Source organism: Dendrobates tinctorius, unplaced genomic scaffold (genome assembly GCF_039654945.1).
Source record: "Dendrobates tinctorius isolate UK_male_01 unplaced genomic scaffold, ASM3965494v1 ptg000264l, whole genome shotgun sequence".
NCBI classification, from domain to species: Eukaryota; Metazoa; Chordata; class Amphibia; order Anura; family Dendrobatidae; genus Dendrobates; species Dendrobates tinctorius.
Genome location: NW_027361931.1, coordinates 1 through 20,342, shown reverse-complemented (window position 1 = coordinate 20,342; position 20,342 = coordinate 1).

Genomic DNA, 20,342 nt, shown 5'->3' with positions numbered 1-20,342 from the left:
CTGCTCCCTGTGTGACTGCAGACACGCCCACACTGCTCCCTGTGTGACTGCAAACACGGCCACACTGCTCCCTGTGTGACTGCAGACACGGCCACACTGCTCCCTGTGTGACTGCAGACACGGCCACACTGCTCCCTGTGTGACTGCAGACACGGCCACACTGCTCCCTGTGTGACTGCAGACACGGCTACACTGCTCCATGTGTGACTGCAGACACGGCCACACTGCTCCGTGTGACTGCAGACACGCCCACACTGCTCCATGTGTGACTGCAGACACGGCCACACTGCTCCCTGTGTGACAGCAGACATGGCCACACTGCTCCCTGTGTGACTGCAGACACGCCCACACTGCTCCCTGTGTGACTGCAGACACGGCCACACTGCTCCCTGTGTGACTGCAGACACGCCCACACTGCTCCCTGAGTGACTGCAGACACGCCCACACTGCTCCATGTGTGACTGAAGACACGCCCACACTGCTCCCTGTGTGACTGCAGACACGCCCACACTGCTCCCTGTGTGACTGCAGACACGGCCACACTGCTCCCTGTGTGACTGCAGACACGGCCACACTGCTCCCTGTGTGACTGCAGACACGGCCACACTGCTCCGTGTGACTGCAGACACGGCCACACTGCTCCATGTGTGACTGCAGACACGGCCACACTGCTCCCTGTGTGACTGCAGACACGGCCACACTGCTCCCTGTGTGACTGCAGACACGCCCACACTGCTTCCTGTGTGACTGCAGACACGGCCACACTGCTCCATGTGTGACTGCAGACACGGCCACACTGCTCCCTGTGTGACTGCAGACACGCCCACACTGCTCCCTGTGTGACTGCAGACACGCCCACACTGCTCCCTGTGTGACTGCAGACACGGCCACACTGCTCCCTGTGTGACTGCAGACACGCCCACACTGCTCCCTGTGTGACTGCAGACACGCCCACACTGCTCCCTGTGTGACTGCAGACACGCCCACACTGCTCCCTGTGTGACAGCAGACACGGCCACACTGCTCCCTGTGTGACTGCAGACACGCCCACAATGCTCCCTGTGTGACTGCAGACACGGCCACACTGCTCCCTGTGTGACTGCAGACACGCCCACACTGCTCCCTGTGTGACTGCAGACACGGCCACACTGCTCCCTGTGTGACAGCAGGCACGGCCACACTGCTCCCTGTGACTGCAGACACGCCCACACTGCTCCCTGTGTGACTGCAGACACGGCCACACTGCTCCCTGTGACTGCAGACACGGCCACACTGCTCCATGTGTGACTGCAGACACGGCCACACTGCTCCGTGTGACTGCAGACACGCCCACACTGCTCCATGTGTGACTGCAGACACGGCCACACTGCTCCATGTGTGACAGCAGACACGGCCACACTGCTCCCTGTGTGACTGCAGACACGCCCACACTGCTCCCTGTGTGACTGCAGACACGGCCACACTGCTCCATGTGTGACTGCAGACACGCCCACACTGCTCCATGTGTGACTGCAGACACGGCCACACTGCTCCCTGTGTGACAGCAGACACGGCCACACTGCTCCCTGTGTGACTGCAGACACGCCCACACTGCTCCCTGTGTGACTGCAGACACGGCCACACTGCTCCCTGTGTGACTGCAGACACGGCCACACTGCTCCATGTGTGACTGCAGACACGGCCACACTGCTCCCTGTGTGACTGCAGACACGCCCACACTGCTCCCTGTGTGACTGCAGACACGGCCACACTGCTCCCTGTGTGACTGCAGACACGGCCACACTGCTCCCTGTGTGACTGCAGACACGGCCACACTGCTCCATGTGTGACTGCAGACACGGCCACACTGCTCCGTGTGACTGCAGACACGGCCACACTGCTCCATGTGTGACTGCAGACACGGCCACACTGCTCCCTGTGTGACTGCAGACACGGCCACACTGCTCCGTGTGACTGCAGACACGGCCACACTGCTCCCTGTGTGACTGCAGACACGGCCACACTGCTCCCTGTGTGACTGCAGACACGGCCACACTGCTCCCTGTGTGACTGCAGACACGGCCACACTGCTCCCTGTGTGACTGCAGACACGGCCACACTGCTCCCTGTGTGACTGCAGACACGGCCACACTGCTCCCTGTGTGACAGCAGGAGAGAGGTCACCTTAGATGGAGCTGTGAGGACTCGGGGACCCTGAGGGGTCTGTGCAGTGATGAGGGGCAGGACGCTGCTCCCCTCCTGACAAGTCGGGGGTGGTTTGTGGTCGTGTATCTGAGGCTCAGTAGAATTGTGGCGGCTGCTTATACAGCTGAGAAGGCGACTCTCTGTCAGTGCAAATCCGCTGCCATAAATCTCACTGTGCCTCAGAGCCACGGACATGAGAGCTCAGCGTCATGCTCCTCTGCCCTACTAGAAGGCACCTCGGCTGCAGGACAGCACAGAGAAGAGTGTGTGTCTTTCCCTCTTCATATATATATATATATATATACACTCACTGGCCACTTTATTAGGTACACCTGTCCAACTGTGTGTTAAGACTTAATTTCTAATCAGCCAATCACATGGCGGCAACTCAGTGCATTTAGGCATGTAGACATGGTCAAGACAATCTCCTGCAGTTCAAACCGAGCATCAGTATGGGGAAGAAAGGTGATTTGAGTGCCTTTGAACGTGGCATGATTGTTGGTGCCAGAAGGGCTGGTCTGAGTATTTCAGAAACTGCTGATCTACTGGGATTTTCACGCACAACCATCTCTAGGGTTTACAGAGAATGGTCCGAAAAAGAAAAAAAATCCAGTGAGCGGCAGTTCTGTGGCCGGAAATGCCATGTTGATGCCAGAGGTCAGAGGAGAATGGGCATACTGGTTCGAGCTGATAGAAAGGCAACAGTGACTCAAATTGCCACCCGTTACAACCAAGGTAGGCAGAAGAGCATCTCTGAACGCACAGTGCGTCGAACTTTGAGGCAGATGGGCTACAGCAGCAGAAGACCACACTGGGTACCACTCCTCTCAGCTAAGAACAGGAAACTGAGGCTACAATTTGCACAAGCTCATCGAAATTGGACAGTAGAAGATTGGAAAAACGTTGCCTGGTCTGATGAGTCTCGATTTCTGCTGCGACATTCGGATGGTAGGGTCAGAATTTGGCGTAAACAACATGAAAGCATGGATCCATCCAGCCTTGTATCAACGGTTCAGGCTGGTGGTGGTGGTGTCATGGTGTGGGGAATTTTTTCTTGGCACTCTTTGGGCCCCTTGGTACCAATTGAGCATCGTTGCAACGCCACAGCCTACCTGAGTATTGTTGCTGACCATGTCCATCCCTTTATGACCACAATGTACCCAACATCTGATGGCTACTTTCAGCAGGATAATGCGCCATGTCATAAAGCTCGAATCATCTCAGATTGGTTTCTTGACCATGACAATGAGTTCACTGTACTCAAATGGCCTCCTCAGTCACCAGATCTCAATCCAATAGAGCATCTTTGGGATGTGGTGGAACGGGAGATTCGCATCAGGGATGTGCAGCCGACAAATCTGCGCCAACTGTGTGATGCCATCATGTCAATATGGTCCAAAATCTCTGAGGAATGCTTCCAGCACCTTGTTGAATCTCTGCCACGAAGAATTGAGGCAGTTCTGAAGGCAAAAGGGGGTCCAACCCGTTACTAGCATGGTGTACCTAATAAAGTGGCCAGTGAGTGTATATATATAATATACAACAGGTAAATGTAAAAATCTATAGTAGCAAAAAAAAAAGGCAGAGCACCATGAACAACATTAAAACCCAGTGATTTAACAGCTCACTGGGGTTGAGCAACGTTTCGCTTCTACTGAGAACCTTTTCCAGGAGAACCAGAACTCAGTTTTGTTCATTCTGTATAAATGGTGAGCGCCGCGCCTGCATTTTATTGCGCTACATTGAAGATCGGTAAATGCCTGGAATGTTGGCAGCCGTATATGTCATATATCTCTCTACATATACAGTATATACCCACGCACCCTGTGACTTGGTCCTGGAGCCGGGGTGAGGGTCCGATCATCTGATATTGTAAATCCAGGGTGGCCAGCATGAAAACCCAATTACGGCATATAACTTTATATTAAAAAAAATAATCTCCACAAAGCTGATGATGAATATATATATGATGAGCAGCCAGCAGGGGCGTATAGCTGACCCGATATAGACCCCTGAGCGTATACTCTGGACAAGACCCCCAAGACGTGGCAGGGGTGCAGCTTCTTCTTTACATGAGTAATGGTTCACCTCCCCCTCTTCTAATTCCCTCTTTGGGGTCTTGTCCAGACAGGAGTATTTCTTTTAGGGTCACCTGGACACATTCAGGGAGCTGTACCCATACACCGGCCTCTATACCCATACGTCGGCCTCTATACCCATACGTCGGCCTCTATACCCATACGCCGGCATCTATACCCATACGCCGGCCTCTATACCCATACGCCGGCCTCTTTACCCATACGCCGGCCTCTATACCCATACGCCGGCCTCTATACCCATACGCCGGCCTCTATACCCATACGCCGGCCTCTATACCCATACACCGGCCTCTATACCCATACACCGGCCTCTATACCCATACACCGGCCTCTATACCCATACACCGACCTCTATACCCATACACCGGCCTCTATACCCATACACCGGCCTCTATACCCATACACCGGCCTCTATACGCATACACCGGCCTCTATACCCAAACACCGGCCTCTATACCCAAACACCGGCCTCAATACCCATACGCCGGCCTCTATACCCATACGCCGGCCTCTATACCCATACGCCGGCCTCTATACCCATACGCCGGCCTCTATACGCATACGCCGGCCTCTATACGCATACGCCGGCCTCTATACACATACGCCGGCCTCTATACCCATACGCCGGCCTCTATACCCATACACCGGCCTCTATACCCATACACCGGCCTCTATACCCATACACCGGCCTCTATACCCATACACCGGCCTCTATACGCATACACCGGCCTCTATACCAAAACACCAGCCTCTATACCCAAACACCGGCCTCAATACCCATACACCGGCCTCTATACCCATACGCCGGCCTCTATACCCATACGCCGGCCTCTATACCCATACGCCGGCCTCTATACCCATACGCCGGCCTCTATACGCATTCGCCGGCCTCTATACGCATACGCCGGCCTCTATACGCATACGCCGGCCTCTATACCCATACGCCGGCCTCTATACCCATACGCCGGCCTCTATACCCATACGCCGGCCTCTATACCCATACGCCGGCCTCTATACCCATACGCCGGCCTCTATACCCATACGCCGGCCTCTATACCCATACGCCGGCCTCTATACCCATACGCCGGCCTCTATACCCATACGCCGGCCTCTATACCCATACACCGGCCTCTATACCCATACACCGGCCTCTATACCCATACACCGACCTCTATACCCATACACCGACCTCTATACCCATACACCGGCCTCTATACCCATACACCGGCCTCTATACCCATACACCGGCCTCTATACCCATACACCGACCTCTATACCCATACACCGGCCTCTATACCCATACACCGGCCTCTATACCCATACACCGGCCTCTATACCCATACACCGGCCTCTATACGCATACACCGGCCTCTATACCCAAACACCGGCCTCTATACCCAAACACCGGCCTCAATACCCATACGCCGGCCTCTATACCCATACGCCGGCCTCTATACCCATACGCCGGCCTCTATACCCATACGCCGGCCTCTATACCCATACGCCGGCCTCTATACGCATACGCCGGCCTCTATACGCATACGCCGGCCTCTATACCCATACGCCGGCCTCTATACCCATACGCCGGCCTCTATACCCATACACCGGCCTCTATACCCATACACCGGCCTCTATACCCATACACCAGCCTCTATACCCATACACCAGCCTCTATACCCATACACCGGCCTCTATACGCATACACCGGCCTCTATACCAAAACACCAGCCTCTATACCCAAACACCGGCCTCAATACCCATACACCGGCCTCAATACCCATACACCGGCCTCTATACCCATACGCCGGCCTCTATACCCATACGCCGGCCTCTATACCCATACGCCGGCCTCTATACCCATACGCCGGCCTCTATACGCATACGCCGGCCTCTATACCCATACGCCGGCCTCTATACCCATACGCCGGCCTCTATACCCATACGCCGGCCTCTATACCCATACGCCGGCCTCTATACCCATACGCCGGCCTCTATACCCATACGCCGGCCTCTATACCCATACGCCGGCTTCTATACCCATACGCCGGCCTCTATACCCATACGCCGGCCTCTATACCCACACGCCGGCCTCTATACCCACACGCCGGCCTCTATACCCACACGCCGGCCTCTATACCCACACGCCGGCCTCTATACCCATACGCCGGCCTCTATACCCATACGCCGGCCTCTATACCCATACGCCGGCCTCTATACCCATACGCCGGCCTCTATACCCATACGCCGGCCTCTATACCCATACGCCGGCCTCTATACCCATACGCCGGCCTCTATACGCATACGCCGGCCTCTAAACCCATACGCCGGCCTCTATACCCATACGCCGGCCTCTATACCCATACGCCGGCCTCTATACCCATACGCCGGCCTCTATACCCATACGCCGGCCTCTATACCCATACGTCGGACTCTATACCTATACGCCGGCCTCTATACCCATACCCCGGCATCTATACCCATACACCGGCCTCTATACCCATACACCGGCTTCTATACCCATACACCGGCTGCTTATAGCTTCTTCTAATTAGTTCTTTGTCTTATATATCTGAGCTGTGAAAGTTAGCCACAGACAGGGACCGACAGAGACCAGAGTCAAAGGAATGGGAGTTACAGCGGGGACATTATACAGTATAGGAGATAATGTGTGACCAGTGTATACAGGAGACATTATACAGTATAGGAGATAATGTGAGACCAGTGTATACAGGAGATATTATACAGTATAGGAGATAATGTGAGACCAGTGTATACAGGAGATATTATACAGTATAGGAGGTAATGTGTGACCAGTGTATACAGGAGACATTATACAGTATAGGAGATAATGTGAGACCAGTGTATACAGGAGATATTATACAGTATAGGAGATAATGTGAGACCAGTGTATACAGGAGACATTATACAGTATAGGAGATAATGTGAGACCAGTGTATACAGGAGACATTATACAGTATAGGAGGTAATGTGTGACCAGTGTATACAGGAGATATTATACAGTATAGGAGATAATGTGTGACCAGTGTATACAGGAGATATTATACAGTATAGGAGATAATGTGAGACCAGTGTATACAGGAGATATTATACAGTATAGGAGATAATGTGAGACCAGTGTATGCAGGAGATATTATACAGTATAGGAGATAATGTGTGACCAGTGTATACAGGAGATATTATACAGTATAGGAGATAATGTGTGACCAGTGTATACAGGAGATATTATACAGTATAGGAGATAATGTGAGACCAGTGTATACAGGAGACATTATACAGTATAGGAGATAATGTGTGACCAGTGTATACAGGAGATATTATACAGTATAGGAGATAATGTGAGACCAGTGTATACAGGAGATATTATACAGTATAGGAGATAATGTGAGACCAGTGTATACAGGAGATATTATACAGTATAGGAGGTAATGTGTGACCAGTGTATGCAGGAGATATTATACAGTATAGGAGATAATGTGTGACCAGTGTATACAGGAGACATTATACAGTATAGGAGATAATGTGTGACCAGTGTATACAGGAGATATTATACAGTATAGGAGATAATGTGAGACCAGTGTATACAGGAGATATTATACAGTATAGGAGATAATGTGTGACCAGTGTATACAGGAGATATTATACAGTATAGGAGATAATGTGAGACCAGTGTATACAGGAGACATTATACAGTATAGGAGGTAATGTGTGACCAGTGTATGCAGGAGATATTATACAGTATAGGAGATAATGTGAGACCAGTGTATACAGGAGACATTATACAGTATAGGAGATAATGTGTGACCAGTGTATACAGGAGATATTATACAGTATAGGAGATAATGTGAGACCAGTGTATACAGGAGATATTATACAGTATAGGAGATAATGTGTGACCAGTGTATACAGGAGATATTATACAGTATAGGAGATAATGTGAGACCAGTGTATACAGGAGATATTATACAGTATAGGAGATAATGTGTGACCAGTGTATACAGGAGATATTATACAGTATAGGAGATAATGTGAGACCAGTGTATACAGGAGACATTATACAGTATAGGAGGTAATGTGTGACCAGTGTATGCAGGAGATATTATACAGTATAGGAGATAATGTGAGACCAGTGTATACAGGAGACATTATACAGTATAGGAGATAATGTGTGACCAGTGTATACAGGAGATATTATACAGTATAGGAGATAATGTGAGACCAGTGTATACAGGAGATATTATACAGTATAGGAGATAATGTGTGACCAGTGTATACAGGAGATATTATACAGTATAGGAGATAATGTGAGACCAGTGTATACAGGAGATATTATACAGTATAGGAGGTAATGTGTGACCAGTGTATGCAGGAGATATTATACAGTATAGGAGATAATGTGTGACCAGTGTATACAGGAGATATTATACAGTATAGGAGGTAATGTGTGACCAGTGTATACAGGAGACATTATACAGTATAGGAGATAATGTGTGACCAGTGTATACAGGAGATATTATACAGTATAGGAGGTAATGTGTGACCAGTGTATGCAGGAGATATTATACAGTATAGGAGATAATGTGTGACCAGTGTATACAGGAGATATTATACAGTATAGGAGATAATGTGAGACCAGTGTATACAGGAGATATTATACAGTATAGGAGATAATGTGAGACCAGTGTATGCAGGAGATATTATACAGTATAGGAGATAATGTGTGACCAGTGTATACAGGAGATATTATACAGTATAGGAGATAATGTGAGACCAGTGTATACAGGAGATATTATACAGTATAGGAGATAATGTGAGACCAGTGTATACAGGAGACATTATACAGTATAGGAGATAATGTGTGACCAGTGTATACAGGAGATATTATACAGTATAGGAGATAATGTGAGACCAGTGTATACAGGAGATATTATACAGTATAGGAGATAATGTGAGACCAGTGTATGCAGGAGATATTATACAGTATAGGAGATAATGTGTGACCAGTGTATACAGGAGACATTATACAGTATAGGAGATAATGTGTGACCAGTGTATACAGGAGATATTATACAGTATAGGAGATAATGTGAGACCAGTGTATACAGGAGATATTATACAGTATAGGAGATAATGTGAGACCAGTGTATACAGGAGACATTATACAGTATAGGAGATAATGTGTGACCAGTGTATACAGGAGATATTATACAGTATAGGAGATAATGTGAGACCAGTGTATGCAGGAGATATTATACAGTATAGGAGATAATGTGTGACCAGTGTATACAGGAGATATTATACAGTATAGGAGATAATGTGTGACCAGTGTATGCAGGAGATATTATACAGTATAGGAGATAATGTGTGACCAGTGTATACAGGAGACATTATACAGTATAGGAGATAATGTGTGACCAGTGTATACAGGAGACATTATACAGTATAGGAGATAATGTGAGACCAGTGTATACAGGAGATATTATACAGTATAGGAGATAATGTGAGACCAGTGTATACAGGAGATATTATACAGTATAGGAGATAATGTGAGACCAGTGTATACAGGAGATATTATACAGTATAGGAGATAATGTGAGACCAGTGTATACAGGAGATATTATACAGTATAGGAGATAATGTGAGACCAGTGTATACAGGAGACATTATACAGTATAGGTGATAATGTGAGACCAGTGTATGCAGGAGATATTATACAGTATAGGAGATAATGTGTGACCAGTGTATACAGGAGATATTATACAGTATAGGAGATAATGTGAGACCAGTGTATACAGGAGACATTATACAGTATAGGAGATAATGTGTGACCAGTGTATGCAGGAGATATTATACAGTATAGGAGATAATGTGTGACCAGTGTATACAGGAGATATTATACAGTATAGGAGATAATGTGTGACCAGTGTATGCAGGAGATATTATACAGTATAGGAGATAATGTGTGACCAGTGTATACAGGAGACATTATACAGTATAGGAGATAATGTGTGACCAGTGTATACAGGAGACATTATACAGTATAGGAGATAATGTGAGACCAGTGTATACAGGAGATATTATACAGTATAGGAGATAATGTGAGACCAGTGTATACAGGAGATATTATACAGTATAGGAGATAATGTGAGACCAGTGTATACAGGAGATATTATACAGTATAGGAGATAATGTGAGACCAGTGTATACAGGAGATATTATACAGTATAGGAGATAATGTGAGACCAGTGTATACAGGAGACATTATACAGTATAGGAGATAATGTGAGACCAGTGTATACAGGAGACATTATACAGTATAGGAGATAATGTGAGACCAGTGTATACAGGAGATATTATACAGTATAGGAGATAATGTGAGACCAGTGTATACAGGAGACATTATACAGTATAGGAGATAATGTGAGACCAGTGTATACAGGAGACATTATACAGTATAGGAGATAATGTGAGACCAGTGTATACAGGAGATATTATACAGTATAGGAGATAATGTGAGACCAGTGTATGCAGGAGATATTATACAGTATAGGAGATAATGTGTGACCAGTGTATACAGGAGATATTATACAGTATAGGAGATAATGTGAGACCAGTGTATACAGGAGACATTATACAGTATAGGAGATAATGTGAGACCAGTGTATACAGGAGACATTATACAGTATAGGAGATAATGTGAGACCAGTGTATACAGGAGACATTATACAGTATAGGAGATAATGTGAGACCAGTGTATACAGGAGATATTATACAGTATAGGAGATAATGTGAGACCAGTGTATGCAGGAGATATTATACAGTATAGGAGATAATGTGTGACCAGTGTATACAGGAGATATTATACAGTATAGGAGATAATGTGAGACCAGTGTATACAGGAGATATTATACAGTATAGGAGATAATGTGAGACCAGTGTATACAGGAGATATTATACAGTATAGGAGATAATGTGAGACCAGTGTATACAGGAGACATTATACAGTATAGGAGATAATGTGAGACCAGTGTATACAGGAGATATTATACAGTATAGGAGATAATGTGAGACCAGTGTATGCAGGAGATATTATACAGTATAGGAGATAATGTGTGACCAGTGTATACAGGAGATATTATACAGTATAGGAGATAATGTGAGACCAGTGTATACAGGAGATATTATACAGTATAGGAGATAATGTGAGACCAGTGTATACAGGAGATATTATACAGTATAGGAGATAATGTGAGACCAGTGTATACAGGAGATATTATACAGTATAGGAGATAATGTGAGACCAGTGTATACAGGAGACATTATACAGTATAGGAGATAATGTGTGACCAGTGTATGCAGGAGATATTATACAGTATAGGAGATAATGTGTGACCAGTGTATACAGGAGACATTATACAGTATAGGAGATAATGTGTGACCAGTGTATACAGGAGATATTATACAGTATAGGAGATAATGTGAGACCAGTGTATACAGGAGATATTATACAGTATAGGAGATAATGTGTGACCAGTGTATACAGGAGATATTATACAGTATAGGAGATAATGTGTGACCAGTGTATACAGGAGATATTATACAGTATAGGAGATAATGTGTGACCAGTGTATGCAGGAGATATTATACAGTATAGGAGATAATGTGAGACCAGTGTATACAGGAGATATTATACAGTATAGGAGATAATGTGTGACCAGTGTATGGAGGAGATATTATACAGTATAGGAGATAATGTGTGACCAGTGTATGCAGGAGATATTATACAGTATAGGAGATAATGTGAGACCAGTGTATACAGGAGACATTATACAGTATAGGAGATAATGTGTGACCAGTGTATGCAGGAGATATTATACAGTATAGGAGATAATGTGTGACCAGTGTATACAGGAGATATTATACAGTATAGGAGATAATGTGAGACCAGTGTATACAGGAGACATTATACAGTATAGGAGATAATGTGTGACCAGTGTATGCAGGAGATATTATACAGTATAGGAGATAATGTGTGACCAGTGTATGCAGGAGATATTATACAGTATAGGAGATAATGTGTGACCAGTGTATGCAGGAGATATTATACAGTATAGGAGATAATGTGTGACCAGTGTATACAGGAGATATTATACAGTATAGGAGATAATGTGTGACCAGTGTATGCAGGAGATATTATACAGTATAGGAGATAATGTGTGACCAGTGTATGGAGGAGATATTATACAGTATAGGAGATAATGTGTGACCAGTGTATACAGGAGATATTATACAGTATAGGAGATAATGTGAGACCAGTGTATGCAGGAGACATTATACAGTATAGGAGATAATGTGAGACCAGTGTATACAGGAGACATTATACAGTATAGGAGATAATGTGTGACCAGTGTATGCAGGAGATATTATACAGTATAGGAGATAATGTGAGACCAGTGTATACAGGAGATATTATACAGTATAGGAGATAATGTGAGACCAGTGTATACAGGAGACATTATACAGTATAGGAGATAATGTGAGACCAGTGTATACAGGAGACATTATACAGTATAGGAGATAATGTGTGACCAGTGTATGCAGGAGATATTATACAGTATAGGAGATAATGTGTGACCAGTGTATACAGGAGATATTATACAGTATAGGAGATAATGTGTGACCAGTGTATACAGGAGACATTATACAGTATAGGAGATAATGTGTGACCAGTGTATACAGGAGATATTATACAGTATAGGAGATAATGTGAGACCAGTGTATACAGGAGATATTATACAGTATAGGAGATAATGTGAGACCAGTGTATACAGGAGATATTATACAGTATAGGAGATAATGTGAGACCAGTGTATACAGGAGATATTATACAGTATAGGAGATAATGTGAGACCAGTGTATACAGGAGATATTATACAGTATAGGAGATAATGTGAGACCAGTGTATACAGGAGATATTATACAGTATAGGAGATAATGTGAGACCAGTGTATACAGGAGATATTATACAGTATAGGAGATAATGTGTGACCAGTGTATACAGGAGATATTATACAGTATAGGAGATAATGTGTGACCAGTGTATGCAGGAGATATTATACAGTATAGGAGATAATGTGTGACCAGTGTATACAGGAGATATTATACAGTATAGGAGGTAATGTGAGACCAGTGTATACAGGAGATATTATACAGTATAGGAGATAATGTGAGACCAGTGTATACAGGAGATATTATACAGTATAGGAGATAATGTGAGACCAGTGTATACAGGAGATATTATACAGTATAGGAGATAATGTGAGACCAGTGTATACAGGAGATATTATACAGTATAGGAGATAATGTGAGACCAGTGTATACAGGAGATATTATACAGTATAGGAGATAATGTGAGACCAGTGTATACAGGAGATATTATACAGTATAGGAGGTAATGTGAGACCAGTGTATACAGGAGATATTATACAGTATAGGAGATAATGTGAGACCAGTGTATGCAGGAGATATTATACAGTATAGGAGATAATGTGAGACCAGTGTATACAGGAGATATTATACAGTATAGGAGATAATGTGTGACCAGTGTATACAGGAGATATTATACAGTATAGGAGATAATGTGTGACCAGTGTATACAGGAGATATTATACAGTATAGGAGGTAATGTGAGACCAGTGTATACAGGAGATATTATACAGTATAGGAGATAATGTGTGACCAGTGTATGCAGGAGATATTATACAGTATAGGAGATAATGTGTGACCAGTGTATACAGGAGATATTATACAGTATAGGAGATAATGTGTGACCAGTGTATACAGGAGACATTATACAGTATAGGAGGTAATGTGAGACCAGTGTATACAGGAGACATTATACAGTATAGGAGATAATGTGTGACCAGTGTATACAGGAGATATTATACAGTATAGGAGATAATGTGAGACCAGTGTATACAGGAGATATTATACAGTATAGGAGATAATGTGTGACCAGTGTATACAGGAGACATTATACAGTATAGGAGGTAATGTGAGACCAGTGTATACAGGAGACATTATACAGTATAGGAGATAATGTGTGACCAGTGTATACAGGAGATATTATACAGTATAGGAGATAATGTGAGACCAGTGTATACAGGAGATATTATACAGTATAGGAGATAATGTGTGACCAGTGTATGCAGGAGATATTATACAGTATAGGAGATAATGTGTGACCAGTGTATACAGGAGACATTATACAGTATAGGAGATAATGTGAGACCAGTGTATACAGGAGATATTATACAGTATAGGAGATAATGTGTGACCAGTGTATACAGGAGATATTATACAGTATAGGAGATAATGTGAGACCAGTGTATACAGGAGATATTATACAGTATAGGAGATAATGTGTGACCAGTGTATACAGGAGATATTATACAGTATAGGAGATAATGTGTGACCAGTGTATGCAGGAGATATTATACAGTATAGGAGATAATGTGTGACCAGTGTATACAGGAGATATTATACAGTATAGGAGATAATGTGAGACCAGTGTATGCAGGAGATATTATACAGTATAGGAGATAATGTGAGACCAGTGTATACAGGAGATATTATACAGTATAGGAGATAATGTGAGACCAGTGTATACAGGAGATATTATACAGTATAGGAGATAATGTGAGACCAGTGTATACAGGAGATATTATACAGTATAGGAGATAATGTGAGACCAGTGTATACAGGAGATATTATACAGTATAGGAGATAATGTGAGACCAGTGTATACAGGAGATATTATACAGTATAGGAGATAATGTGAGACCAGTGTATACAGGAGATATTATACAGTATAGGAGATAATGTGTGACCAGTGTATACAGGAGATATTATACAGTATAGGAGATAATGTGTGACCAGTGTATGCAGGAGATATTATACAGTATAGGAGATAATGTGTGACCAGTGTATACAGGAGATATTATACAGTATAGGAGATAATGTGTGACCAGTGTATACAGGAGACATTATACAGTATAGGAGGTAATGTGAGACCAGTGTATACAGGAGATATTATACAGTATAGGAGATAATGTGAGACCAGTGTATACAGGAGATATTATACAGTATAGGAGATAATGTGTGACCAGTGTATACAGGAGATATTATACAGTATAGGAGATAATGTGTGACCAGTGTATGCAGGAGATATTATACAGTATAGGAGATAATGTGTGACCAGTGTATACAGGAGATATTATACAGTATAGGAGATAATGTGAGACCAGTGTATGCAGGAGATATTATACAGTATAGGAGATAATGTGAGACCAGTGTATACAGGAGATATTATACAGTATAGGAGATAATGTGAGACCAGTGTATACAGGAGACATTATACAGTATAGGAGATAATGTGTGACCAGTGTATACAGGAGACATTATACAGTATAGGAGATAATGTGAGACCAGTGTATACAGGAGACATTATACAGCATAGGAGATAATGTGAGACCAGTGTATACAGGAGACATTATACAGTATAGGAGATAATGTGAGACCAGTGTATGCAGGAGATATTATACAGTATAGGAGATAATGTGAGACCAGTGTATACAGGAGATATTATACAGTATAGGAGATAATGTGAGACCAGTGTATACAGGAGACATTATACAGTATAGGAGATAATGTGAGACCAGTGTATACAGGAGACATTATACAGTATAGGAGATAATGTGAGACCAGTGTATACAGGAGACATTATACAGTATAGGAGATAATGTGAGACCAGTGTATACAGGAGATATTATACAGTATAGGAGATAATGTGAGACCAGTGTATACAGGAGACATTATACAGTATAGGAGATAATGTGAGACCAGTGTATACAGGAGATATTATACAGTATAGGAGATAATGTGAGACCAGTGTATACAGGGGACATTATACAGTATAGGAGATAATGTGAGACCAGTGTATACAGGAGATATTATACAGTATAGGAGATAATGTGAGACCAGTGTATACAGGAGATATTATACAGTATAGGAGATAATGTGAGACCAGTGTATACAGGAGACATTATACAGTATAGGAGATAATGTGAGACCAGTGTATACAGGAGATATTATACAGTATAGGAGATAATGTGAGACCAGTGTATACAGGGGACATTATACAGTATAGGAGATAATGTGAGACCAGTGTATACAGGAGATATTATACAGTATAGGAGATAATGTGAGACCAGTGTATACAGGAGATATTATACAGTATAGGAGATAATGTGTGACCAGTGTATACAGGAGACATTATACAGTATAGGAGATAATGTGTGACCAGTGTATACAGGAGATATTATACAGTATAGGAGATAATGTGAGACCAGTGTATACAGGAGATATTATACAGTATAGGAGATAATGTGTGACCAGTGTATACAGGAGACATTATACAGTATAGGAGATAATGTGTGACCAGTGTATACAGGAGATATTATACAGTATAGGAGGTAATGTGGGACCAGTGTATACAGGAGACATTATACAGTATAGGAGATAATGTGAGACCAGTGTATACAGGAGATATTATACAGTATAGGAGATAATGTGAGACCAGTGTATACAGGAGACATTATACAGTATAGGAGATAATGTGAGACCAGTGTATGCAGGAGACATTATACAGTATAGGAGATAATGTGAGACCAGTGTATACAGGAGATATTATACAGTATAGGAGATAATGTGAGACCAGTGTATACAGGAGACATTATACAGTATAGGAGATAATGTGAGACCAGTGTATGCAGGAGACATTATACAGTATAGGAGATAATGTGTGACCAGTGTATACAGGAGATATTATACAGTATAGGAGATAATGTGTGACCAGTGTATACAGGAGACATTATACAGTATAGGAGATAATGTGAGACCAGTGTATACAGGAGATATTATACAGTATAGGAGATAATGTGAGACCAGTGTATACAGGAGACATTATACAGTATAGGAGATAATGTGAGACCAGTGTATACAGGAGACATTATACAGTATAGGAGATAATGTGAGACCAGTGTATACAGGAGATATTATACAGTATAGGAGATAATGTGAGACCAGTGTATACAGGAGACATTATACAGTATAGGAGATAATGTGAGACCAGTGTATGCAGGAGACATTATACAGTATAGGAGATAATGTGAGACCAGTGTATACAGGAGATATTATACAGTATAGGAGGTAATGTGGGACCAGTGTATACAGGAGACATTATACAGTATAGGAGATAATGTGAGACCAGTGTATACAGGAGACATTATACAGTATAGGAGATAATGTGAGACCAGTGTATACAGGAGATATTATACAGTATAGGAGATAATGTGTGACCAGTGTATACAGGAGATATTATACAGTATAGGAGATAATGTGTGACCAGTGTATGCAGGAGATATTATACAGTATAGGAGATAATGTGAGACCAGTGTATACAGGAGATATTATACAGTATAGGAGATAATGTGTGACCAGTGTATACAGGAGATATTATACAGTATAGGAGATAATGTGTGACCAGTGTATGCAGGAGATATTATACAGTATAGGAGATAATGTGAGACCAGTGTATGCAGGAGATATTATACAGTATAGGAGATAATGTGAGACCAGTGTATGCAGGAGATATTATACAGTATAGGAGATAATGTGAGACCAGTGTATGCAGGAGATATTATACAGTATAGGAGATAATGTGTGACCAGTGTATACAGGAGATATTATACAGTATAGGAGATAATGTGAGACCAGTGTATGCAGGAGACATTATACAGTATAGGAGGTAATGTGAGACCAGTGTATGCAGGAGACATTATACAGTATAGGAGATAATGTGTGACCAGTGTATACAGGAGATATTATACAGTATAGGAGGTAATGTGAGACCAGTGTATGCAGGAGACATTATACAGTATAGGAGATAATGTGTGACCAGTGTATACAGGAGATATTATACAGTATAGGAGATAATGTGAGACCAGTGTATGCAGGAGATATTATACAGTATAGGAGATAATGTGAGACCAGTGTATACAGGAGATATTATACAGTATAGGAGGTAATGTGAGACCAGTGTATGCAGGAGACATTATACAGTATAGGAGATAATGTGTGACCAGTGTATACAGGAGATATTATACAGTATAGGAGGTAATGTGAGACCAGTGTATGCAGGAGATATTATACAGTATAGGAGATAATGTGTGACCAGTGTATACAGGAGATATTATACAGTATAGGAGATAATGTGAGACCAGTGTATGCAGGAGACATTATACAGTATAGGAGGTAATGTGAGACCAGTGTATGCAGGAGACATTATACAGTATAGGAGATAATGTGTGACCAGTGTATACAGGAGATATTATACAGTATAGGAGGTAATGTGAGACCAGTGTATGCAGGAGACATTATACAGTATAGGAGATAATGTGTGACCAGTGTATGCAGGAGATATTATACAGTATAGGAGATAATGTGTGACCAGTGTATACAGGAGATATTATACAGTATAGGAGGTAATGTGAGACCAGTGTATGCAGGAGACATTATACAGTATAGGAGATAATGTGTGACCAGTGTATACAGGAGATATTATACAGTATAGGAGGTAATGTGAGACCAGTGTATGCAGGAGACATTATACAGTATAGGAGATAATGTGTGACCAGTGTATGCAGGAGATATTATACAGTATAGGAGATAATGTGAGACCAGTGTATACAGGAGACATTATACAGTATAGGAGGTAATGTGAGACCAGTGTATGCAGGAGATATTATACAGTATAGGAGATAATGTGAGACCAGTGTATGCAGGAGATATTATACAGTATAGGAGATAATGTGTGACCAGTGTATACAGGAGATATTATACAGTATAGGAGATAATGTGAGACCAGTGTATGCAGGAGATATTATACAGTATAGGAGATAATGTGTGACCAGTGTATACAGGAGATATTATACAGTATAGGAGGTAATGTGAGACCAGTGTATGCAGGAGACATTATACAGTATAGGAGATAATGTGTGACCAGTGTATACAGGAGATATTATACAGTATAGGAGGTAATGTGAGACCAGTGTATGCAGGAGACATTATACAGTATAGGAGATAATGTGTGACCAGTGTATACAGGAGATATTATACAGTATAGGAGGTAATGTGAGACCAGTGTATGCAGGAGACATTATACAGTATAGGAGATAATGTGTGACCAGTGTATACAGGAGATATTATACAGTATAGGAGATAATGTGAGACCAGTGTATGCAGGAGACATTATACAGTATAGGAGATAATGTGTGACCAGTGTATACAGGAGATATTATACAGTATAGGAGATAATGTGAGACCAGTGTATGCAGGAGACATTATACAGTATAGGAGATAATGTGTGACCAGTGTATACAGGAGATATTATACAGTATAGGAGATAATGTGTGACCAGTGTATGCAGGAGACATTATACAGTATAGGAGATAATGTGTGACCAGTGTATACAGGAGATATTATACAGTATAGGAGATAATGTGAGACCAGTGTATACAGGAGATATTATACAGTATAGGAGATAATGTGTGACCAGTGTATACAGGAGACATTATACAGTATAGGAGGTAATGTGAGACCAGTGTATACAGGAGATATTATACAGTATAGGAGATAATGTGAGACCAGTGTATACAGGAGATATTATACAGTATAGGAGATAATGTGTGACCAGTGTATACAGGAGACATTATACAGTATAGGAGGTAATGTGAGACCAGTGTATACAGGAGATATTATACAGTATAGGAGATAATGTGAGACCAGTGTATACAGGAGACATTATACAGTATAGGAGATAATGTGAGACCAGTGTATGCAGGAGACATTATACAGTATAGGAGATAATGTGAGACCAGTGTATACAGGAGATATTATACAGTATAGGAGATAATGTGAGAC